Here is a 10146-nt window from a genome sequence, read left to right on the forward strand (position 1 = left end):
GGCCTGGTGGAACATCTCCATTTTGCATGCCCTGTGGAACTGAGCAAGGTCTCACAGGCGTGGATGTTACTAGGGGTAGAGAGTTCTACCAGGCTGGGGCCAGGGCCGAAAAGGCCCTGGGCCTAGTTAAGGACAGCCGGACATCTTTTGGACCAGGTTGTCTGACCTGTCTTTCCACATCTCCTGTAGGCACCTTTGTCTGGCAAACAGGCGACTGACTTACATGTAACTGACCAAATGATTGACCACTGACAATTTGTTGAACTGCACGACAACCCCTGGAAGGGCCTCGAGACTTTGTGTCCACAGCTGTCAGTGCAGTTCCATCACTATTTCGCATCTCCTTTTCCCTCCTGCCTGCCAGGCAGGGCAATTTTGCTGAGCTTGAGGCGTCAAAAGGGCAGCCTCGTCTCCCTTCCTGTCATGACCCTGTCGCTTGACATTTTCTGGGCCTCAGCGGTGGCCTGGAATCCAGACCCGGAAGGCAACAAGATAATTTTTTGACAACAACTGACGAGTCCCTCTTTCCGGATGAAAGCTTCATTTCACCTTTGCTTTCTTTAGGTCATTGTTGACTTCCTGTTGCCTCCTTTGATCATCTCTGGAGAGGGGTTTGCTGTGCAGTGTGTATTGTATAGAGTCACAAGTGGAGAACAAGAAGGCCATGAGGGTCCCAGGCACCATCCAACCATTTTTGCCAACCTGTTGGCATGTAGTTTCCCTCTCGACTGTCATATTATTTACTTATTTGCTCTACAGAATGTATAACCTGCCCTCATAAGGGCCACCAAGGTGGCTGGTGGGGCAATTTGATGCTCCTTTAAAATGTTCTCAAACTGCCAGGGGGGGATGAAGAGAGAGCGTAACCCAAACTCTGCTCTCTGAGGGCCGGATTACATGTGATTCTGAAATGTCCATGTCCGGAGTTCTCAAGTGTTTCTTACCTTTAAATAACAGCAGATAGCACGCCAGTCCGTTTGCTGTGATGGGGCAAATAACACGGCCATCTGAGGTCAGGAAAAAAATGCGGAGGGGACATATAAATCCCCTTTCCCATGCCACTTTTAAAAATTCCTTGCTTCCTTCACGATGCTGAATCAGAGGTTTGGCCCTTCCCCATTTTATTTTCACAACAACTCGGTGAGGGACTGAGACTGCCGTCAGACTGGCAGCTTGGGGCAGTTTGGGGGTGGGTTAAATATCTCCACTCCAATCAGGGATGGCGAATATCAGTCAGACATTGCACCTTGAGGCGACTTCAAATTGTGTGGGGGCCATGGCGGATTGTTCACACAGTCCTCTGATGGCCACCATTTTGGGGGGGTGTCTCCCAGAATGCTGGCCATGTGGAAGCTGAATATCTGGGGTTGGAAGCCAGGGAAGGATTGCGACCCTGAGTTGACAGCAGCGTCAACTATATGGCTCCCCCCACACGGGCACTGCCCACCATTTTGCAGGGCTGGCAGCCCAAGGAAGTCCCTGCCGCTGCGGATGGCTGCACTTGCCTCAAGCGCTTGGGCACCCATGCGGGGCTGGATGGCTATGGGGGTACCTAGGCGCTTATGCGCATGGGGTGAGAATGAAAATACCCACCTGTGATGGATTGGTGGGTTCAGATCACCAATCCATTCTGCATATGCTCACCCACATCTGGACCTCCACCCATGCACCACATGTTCTGGGGTGGCTGTTTACTCTGTTTCCAACTCATTGTACAACAGGATGCGTACAACTGAAGAACAGCTGACAGATCTGGATGTGTAACAGAGCCCATTTTATCTGTTTGGGAAGAGCAACTGTGTCGGGCCAAAATGCCAGTCTGAACGCAGCCTAAGTGTGTGTGACTGACTGTGTGTCACTGGCCCCAAGGGCACTCACTGAGTTGCATGGCAATGTGGGAGATTCGAACCCTGATCTCATAGATCCTAATCTGATGCTGTACCCCAGTGATTGGTGCTGCTCAGCTAATTTCCATTGAAACATGATGGAAGCTGGACATCGAGTGTTATATTTGGTCTTGAAAGAACAATCGTCTTATGTCTTTCCTAAATACACAAGAACCCAGTAGATTCTCCTCCATTTCATTCTATCACAAATGAGAATGCAGTGGAATTGGTTCACACATGCTTGCCCCTCATTCATCAAATGACAACTTTCCTGTCAGAATGGATGAAACTCTTATAATGTGAGAATCACCCAGCTTCAGTACTGTTGGGAGCCAGTTTGGTGTAGTGGTTAAGAGAGGCAGACTCTAATCTGGAGAACTGGGTTTGATTCCCCACTTCTCCACATGCAGCCAGCTGGGTGACCTTGGGTCAGTCACAAGTTCTCTCAGAGCTCTTTCAGTCCCACCTGCCTCACAGGGTGTCTGTTGTGGGGAGAGGAAGAGAAGGCGATTGTAAGCCACTCTGGGACTCCTTCGGGTAGTGAAGAGTGGGGTATAAAGACTAACTCCTCCTCCTCCTCCTTCTTCCCCATAGCATTGTGGTGCATTCATGTACCTCCTGGGGTTTCCTTGGATTTTCTCCAATCTTTCTTAAACCTGCTTTATGTAAAAGTTTTGGGGAGATCGCCACAAAGCCAAGAAGGCAGCCTTTCCCCCCAACCTTGTTCTGTGAGGCAGCCATTTCCCCTCACACTGGACGGCTTTTCATATTTCTTTAAAAATCAACACTAGAATTTCATTGTATCGATATACTGTTGTAAGTAACTATATGTTTGTATACTGTAACTATATCAATATGCTGTTTAAACTACAGGTATGTCTCTGAATTCTCACCTTTTGTTTTTAAAAGTAAGGGGAAAGACATATTTTTGCAACTGAAAGGGCGAGAAACTTAATTTAAAAAAAAATGAAAGCTGAGAATTCACAGAACCCATTGTTACAATAGCATGGTGTAGGTGGTTAGAGTGTCAGACCAGGATCTAGGAGAACCAGGTTCGAATCCCTGCTCTGCCCTGGAAGTGTGCTGGGTGACCTTGGGCCAGTCATGTATTCCCAGGGTAACCCACCTCATAGGGTTGTGGTTGTGAATTGTGTAAGGCACCCTGGGTCCCCATTGAGGAAAAAGGTGGGGTATATATGCAAAATATATAAATATTGATGTAGCAATATGCTACTGCCAATTTTTTTACGGGGGGGGAATGACAAAAGCCCCAGTGGTCCAGGTGAGGGGGTGCCCACCGCTGGGGCAGAGAAACTTGCCAGGAAACGGGCCATGTGACGGCCGTGTGGCTGCTGCACTATTTGCAGATGCATCACAAACACCAAACCACGCAAGCCGCTCCCCATGGGGAGTTCAGGAAACAGGGGGGGGCAGTCATTAGAAGTGCACCTTGCTTGTGGTAACCAAATACCTTCAACCAGCCCTGCTAATGCCCCCTCCTCCTCCTCTCCCCCCTTTGATGGACTCTCCGCTTCTCTCAACATTCCATGCCCCTGCAGCCCCCCCAGCATGCTCAGGCCTTATTGGACTAGTCCCCCACCCCACCCCAGTTAATTCACACAGCCATATTTTTGTGCATGTTTGGGGGATTTCCCAGCATATGCAGAAAATCGGGTTGCCGACCTCCAGGGCAGCCTGGAGACCTCCCAGAATTACAACTGATGTCCAGGCTACAGAGATCAGTTCCCCTGGAGAAAATGGCTACTTTGGAGGGTGGACTGTATGGCATTATACCTTCTTGAGGTATCTCCCTTCCCCCCACCCAGGCTGCACCCCTCAATTTCCAGGAATTTCCCAACCCAGAACTGGCAACCCTAGTAAAGACCCTCCCTATTCACTTCCCTTGTCTGTGGGCACACCAGTTGCGAAGCTTTCCTGGTTGGCCCTGGGAGGTGGGAATGGTTACTTTCCTATTTAGATCTGGTCAAAGGTTAGTTAAGTTCAAGCAATGACTGTGATTTCTCTCCACTTCTCCCTCTATTACCCTTCACAGAAGCACCGGAGCCTGCCGGGGTCTCCTCTGCATAGTGTTGTTACGTCTAGTTAGCTGCCTTATGGTACAGTGAGTAACTGAACTCCTGTGCTTCTGGAACAGCTATTTATAAACTGTGGCACTGCAAAATGCCCAGCTTCTCAGTCGGTGGCCCCCTGCCCTAGTGTGAGAGAGGCAATCACCTGAACTCAAAACAGCGATAACAGCAGTGCCGCTTGTTGTGAAAACCATTCTCTGTGCTGCTGCTCAGTATAGGGTGACTGATTACATCGGTGGTGCGCTCGAAAACTGTCCATTACATTTGTGGATCAAAAGCAAAAAAAAAGGGTGGTGTAGTTCTTAAGGAGGCGGTGACAGTGTTGTCCACACCTACTGTCTTTGCTGCCACCAATGAGAGAAGGCTCTGAGGTGTAGGGCGGGGTCTGGAAGCAGAGCATGGGAACAAGAGTAGAGTCAGAAGTGCTATAAGGTAATAGAATCATAGAGTTGGAAGGGACCTCCAGGGTCATCTAGTCTGACCCCCTGCACTCTGCAGGAAATTCACAAACACCTCCCCCTCCACACCCCAAGTGACCCCCTGCTCCATGCCCAGAAGTGATTAAAAAAAACCCTCCAGGATTGCTTCCTGATCTCAAAGTGGCAATCAGCATTTCCCTGGGTGTGTAGAAAAGTGCCACACGAACTAAGCACTGAGGCAGCCCTTCCTGCCCTCCCTCTTGTGATCTGTCTAAGTTCACAGAATCTGCATTGCTGTCAGATGGCCATCTAGCTTGTGTCTGAAAACCTCCAAAGGAGAGCCTGCTACCTCCTCAGTAAGCTTATTCCACTGAGGAACCACTCTAACTGACAGGAAATTCTTCCTAATGTTTAGCCAAAAACTCTTCTGATTTAATTTCAACCTGTTGATTCTGGTCCGACCTTCTGGGGCAACAAGTACTTGTCTCTTGGTTTCCAGTTGGATTTGGGGGGGTAAGTAGGCCGAGACCCGCTCAGTGTGACCTACTTTTGAAGCCCTCAGACTACTCCTAGAATTGTTAAACTCTTTGCGGGTGGCATTTTCCTGCACCCTTTGGAAAGGTGAGCTGAGACGCGGAGTTAACGCTCCTGTCAGCCGTTCCCGTATCCTGAAGGAAGAAACCTTATGATTAGCAGTTCCACAGCTACGAGATAAAAATACGTGAGGCAGCCTTCGCTGTCAGCTCGGTGGATACCATGCTTATGATATCGCTTTCGCATAATTCCACATATCGGGATTACAATGTGACACCTAAGAGAAGACGCTGCAAACATTTCCTCCGTGTTTAACACAACGCGGGAATGACGTGAGAGCCCTCAAGGTCTCATTCCTGGATGGCAACAAAGAGCTGGCTTTCTAGAGAACAACACCGCTGTCCTTCAGCTTTACTTTCATAGAATCACAGAATCAGAGAGTTGGAAGGGGCCACAGAGGCCATCTAGCCCAACCCCCTGCTCAATGCAGGATCAGCCTCGAGCATCCCTGACAAGGGCTTGTCCAGCTTAAAGACTGTCGGGGAGTGGGAGCTCGTCACCTCCCCAGGCAGCTGATCCCACTGTTGCACAACTATGACTGTCAAAAAGTTTTTCCTAAGATCCAGCCGGTGCCTTCCCGCCCCTAGTCGAAACCTATTATTGCAAGTCCTCTCCTCTGCTGCCGATAGGAACAGCTCCCTGCCCTCCTCTATGTGACAGCCCTTCCGATACTTCAAGAGAGCAATAGCACGACATGTTTCAGATGCGGTGTTTCCTTTTTCTGCAGCAACTTGTCCATTAAGGAATTTCTGCACACTGCAGAGGATTCTATCTTCTAGAGAGCACCCAAAAGGCCAAAATAGATGCAATACAAGCCATAGCCCTGACCTGTACAGATCTTGTCAGATCTCAGAAGCTGAGCAGGGTCAGCCTTAGTTAGTCCTTGAACAGGAGGCCACCAAGAACGTCCAGGGTTGCTACACAGAAGCAGGCAATGGCAAACCCTTTCTGTCTCTTGCCTTGAAAACCTTACGGGGTTCTCATAAGACAGCCAGTTTGGTGTAGTGGTTAGGAGTGCAGACTCTAATCTGGGAGAACGGGGTTCAATTCAGTTCAGTTTATTTCTACAGTCCTTAGACCAGTCATACAAAAAGAAGTACACCTTTACAATATTCCAAGATTTGAACCAGGTTTGAGTCTCCACTCTGCCACATGCAGCTGCTGGTGGGACCTTGGGTCAGTCACAAGTTCTCTCAGAGCTATTCTCTCACAAACAGTTCTCGAGAGAGTTCTCTCAGCCCCACCTACCTCAGAGGGTGTCTGTTGTGGGGAGGGGGAGGGAAAGGAGATTGTAAGCCACTCTGAGACTCTGAGTGAAGGGCGGGGTATAAATCCAATCTCCTCCTCCTCCTCCTCCTCCTCCTCCTCCTTTCCACTGTACCTTGATTGTGACCTGAATGTGAACTGAATTGACTTGAATAAATGTAATGCTGACTTTTGCAATATACTTAAAGGTAAAGGTAAAGGTTCCCTTGCTCAAAAGCCAGTTGAATCCGACTCTAGGGTTGCGGTGCTCATCTCCGTTTCAAAGCCGAAGAGCCAGCGCTGTCCGAAGACGTTTCCGTGGTCATGTGGCCAGCATGACTAAACACCTTCCCACTGAAGTGGTACCTATTTATCTACTTGCAATTTCTTGCTTTTGAACTGCTAGGTTGGCAGGAGCTGGAACTAGAGATGGGAGCTCACTCCATCATGCGGCACCTGGGTCTCGAACTGCTGAACTACTGACCTTCCACAGCCTGCAGTTCAGCGTCTTAACCACTTGAGCCACCGCAGCTCCTGCAATATACTTAGGGGAGATTTATTTACTGCACATAATAGCACATTTCTATATCTGGTCAACCTCTGCCATATTAACCAAATATCCCAATCCTCTGCCTGTCTCTTGCCTTGAAAACCCTATGGGGTCACCAGAGTTCGGCTGCAAATCAACAGGCCTTTCCACCCCCATTCTCCATTATTGTCTTCTCACTGAGGAACCCCTTGTGAGCCATCCAAGGAACTCCTGGGCTCCCTGGAACACAGTCTGGAAAACTATCGCTTTGACATGTAACCGTGACGGTGCTGAACAATAAAAATAATTGACTGATAATTATAATTATTATAATTATTAAATTAAATTAAAATATAATAAAAAATAATAAAAATTAGGGGTGTAACAAGCTCTCATGGATTGAATCCGGAAATTAAGCAAGAAAGCTATGGAAATAATTCCCTTGTCCACTGTTTCCTTTCCTCCTTGACACTGGTAATTGAGATAATGTTCACCTTACACCTGCTGTTTGTGCGAATTCCCCTGGGTCGACCTTTTCCGACGGAATCTGAAGTTGGGAATTTCTTGCCGATACATGCCTTGTGGAGCAGCAGATGGAAACAAAAGAGCTGGGAGAGGGCCTGGCGATGAATGATTAGGGATTAAAATAGCTCCGGCCCCGGCTGCAATAGAATATGAAGCTCCTGGAATTATATAGCAGATGTTTAAAACAGATGGAAACGTCACCCTCAGAATGGCGGGTGGAACACAGTGTTATCAGATCTTTTCCTCTTTTCTAATCAGCCTGTTCCTTTTGCCCGGCTCACTGAGCGATGACAGCATTCGGTGAATGTCCAAAGTTGCAGTGAACAAAGCCACTGAGGCCGGTGCCTGGAAAGAGGAGGGACAAGCGGGTTACGGGGCCAGGTAAACATCACGCCGGTCCCTGGAGAGCCTAGATAGATCCCGGCAATGTTGATGAGTTCACAGCTTGCATATTTGTTATCAAGCCTTCATTTTCTGACACCTGGACATTTGGTGAAAGGTGGCACGTACGATTTTTCACGTGGGACAATGCACTCAGCAATGTTGTGCTTAGCCTGGGTTGCTTGTAAGCCGCAGCATAGGCCAGAATGGTGCCAGTTTCCAGCAGGGGTGATTATCTGCATGCACCCAGAAGCGGACCAGGAAATATTTATGAACTCATGCTGTGTAGCCTTTTCAGGTTCCTTAGAGTGAGGCATCCTTGCCAAAATGTCAAAAATATATGATTAACTGTCACGGGCGTGATGCGACCCAGCCAAAGTGCAACACCTTTGAAGGCGTGCTAATTTTGAAAGGAGAGATTGAATCACGTGCTTCACTTTCTACCATTGAAACAGAGGGCCAAAACAATGGTCTATCAGTCTATGGAAAATAGATAGCACATGCAGAGCTGGGCAGAAAAAGAAGAGGGGATTTAACTCTACAAGCCCCAGTCACTCATTAAACTCAATCTCCCTGCTTTATTATTAGTGATTTTAAGGGGGGGGGGATGTGCCCTTTGAAATCCTGTATTTTTCCCCCTCCTGGAATATTCTGACTATAATGTGGGAAGTCCAGTTTCAGTGAGTAGAACTGAGTGTAGTGTCAAAGGTTAAATCTCCTCTCCCCTCCCACCTTTTTGCCATCAAGAGAGCCAGTCTGGTGTAGTGGTTAAGAGCAGCAGGACTCTAATTTGGAGAACCACGTTTGATTCCCCACTCCTCCACATGAAGCCAGCTGGGTGACCTTGGGTCAGTCACAGTTCTCTCAGAGCTCTTTCAGCCCTACCTACCTCACAATGTGCTGTTGTGGGGAGAGGAAGGGAAGAAGATTGTAAGCTGCTTTGAGACTTCTTTGGGTAGAAAAAGGCAGGGTATAAAAACCAGCTCCTCCTCCTCCTCTTCTTCTTCCTCTTCTCCTCCATCAACTTATGGCAACCCTACAGGGTTTTCAAGATAAGACGCATTCAGAGACGATTTGCCATTTCCTGTCCCTGCATAGCTACGGTGGACTTTGTTGGTGGTCTCCTCTGCTTTGCTTCCAAGATCTGACCAGGCTAGCCTGGGTTATTCAGGTCAGGCCCCACTCAGTGTTCCCTCTAAGCTGAGTTAGTGTGAGCTAGCTCACAGTTTTTTAGCCTCTGGCTCATGCATTTTTGTCTTAGCTCAGGAAGGACAGCTCCAGAGCAAACTGATTTATGCAGTAGCCAAATCGCTTGCTCACAACTTTCATGCTAGTAGCTCATGAAGTAGAATTTTTGCTCACAAGACTCCCCAGCTTAGAGGGAACATTGGGCCCACTTCCCCTGTCTAGCCCCAATCTGGATCATGGCCATACATGTATGTGTTTTACCATTTACACACCAATGGAGACCCTAAGATCTTTAAGCAACAGGGGAAAGCGGCACATCAACATTTTTGATAAAATAAAAACTTGCCTCCGCTGTGGCCCAAACATGATTTAAATGTGCAGCACTTTGGCTGGATTCATATCGGCTGGATTCATGTCAGTTTCAAGGGATTTTTGACAGTTACTCTTAAGCATTGATTTACTTCCAAAATCTTGCAGGGAGGATCCTTGCCCAGACAGCTACATCTGTGCATGAGAAGGACAGTAGATCATCAGTGGAACACTTGCTTTGCATCGATCCTGCCCTAAATTTGGAAGAAGTTTAGCCTGAAATGAATTCAGTCCTGTGAGGTGCAGGGATACACACAGGATCAGCTGACAGCTAGCAGATTACGTCACCCACGCACACAGACAACAACTCCAGGGCATATCCAGCTTATAAGAAATCAAAGAGCACACAGTCAGATTTAGAATTGGCTGCATTTAGAAAAGTTTTTGGTTTTGTTTTATTTTATTTTTCATTTATAATGTCATGACCAAGTCAGAATTTTCCTAAGCAGCTGTACTCAGCTGGGAATTCCCGAAGCGTAGCTTTCCAGTAAAACATCTGGATGCAACGCTAGGTCAACAGTGGCTCTGAAACGGACAAGTGTTTTAGATTCTGTCCACGGAGAGACAGCCCACTGGGAAAAGCCCAGCCTTTATGAAGCATGCCGAAGATGCTGAGTTGGAAAGGAAAGGAAAACACAACACGCAAAAGCAACACTGTTCTCAGAGGCACAAATGGATCTGTGCCTATTTAATAAAAAAGACCACCCCTGTAGCTGTGCAAACGTCAGAGTTAGCCATAGGTTTGGCTGCTTCCAACGAACAATGGCTCTCTTTATTACAGGGCTAAGAAATGATTAGTCCCAATTTGTCAATAGAAGTTACTAATCTATAGCAATTTTGTTTTTACTTGCATACTTGCCCACCCATACTTTTGGTTCAGATGCAGTACCACATCAATCTTCAGGCTGGGTCACATGATC

Source organism: Gekko japonicus, unplaced genomic scaffold, assembly GCF_001447785.1.
Source record: "Gekko japonicus isolate JY-2015 unplaced genomic scaffold, Gekko_japonicus_V1.1 scaffold2618, whole genome shotgun sequence".
NCBI classification, from domain to species: domain Eukaryota; kingdom Metazoa; phylum Chordata; class Lepidosauria; order Squamata; family Gekkonidae; genus Gekko; species Gekko japonicus.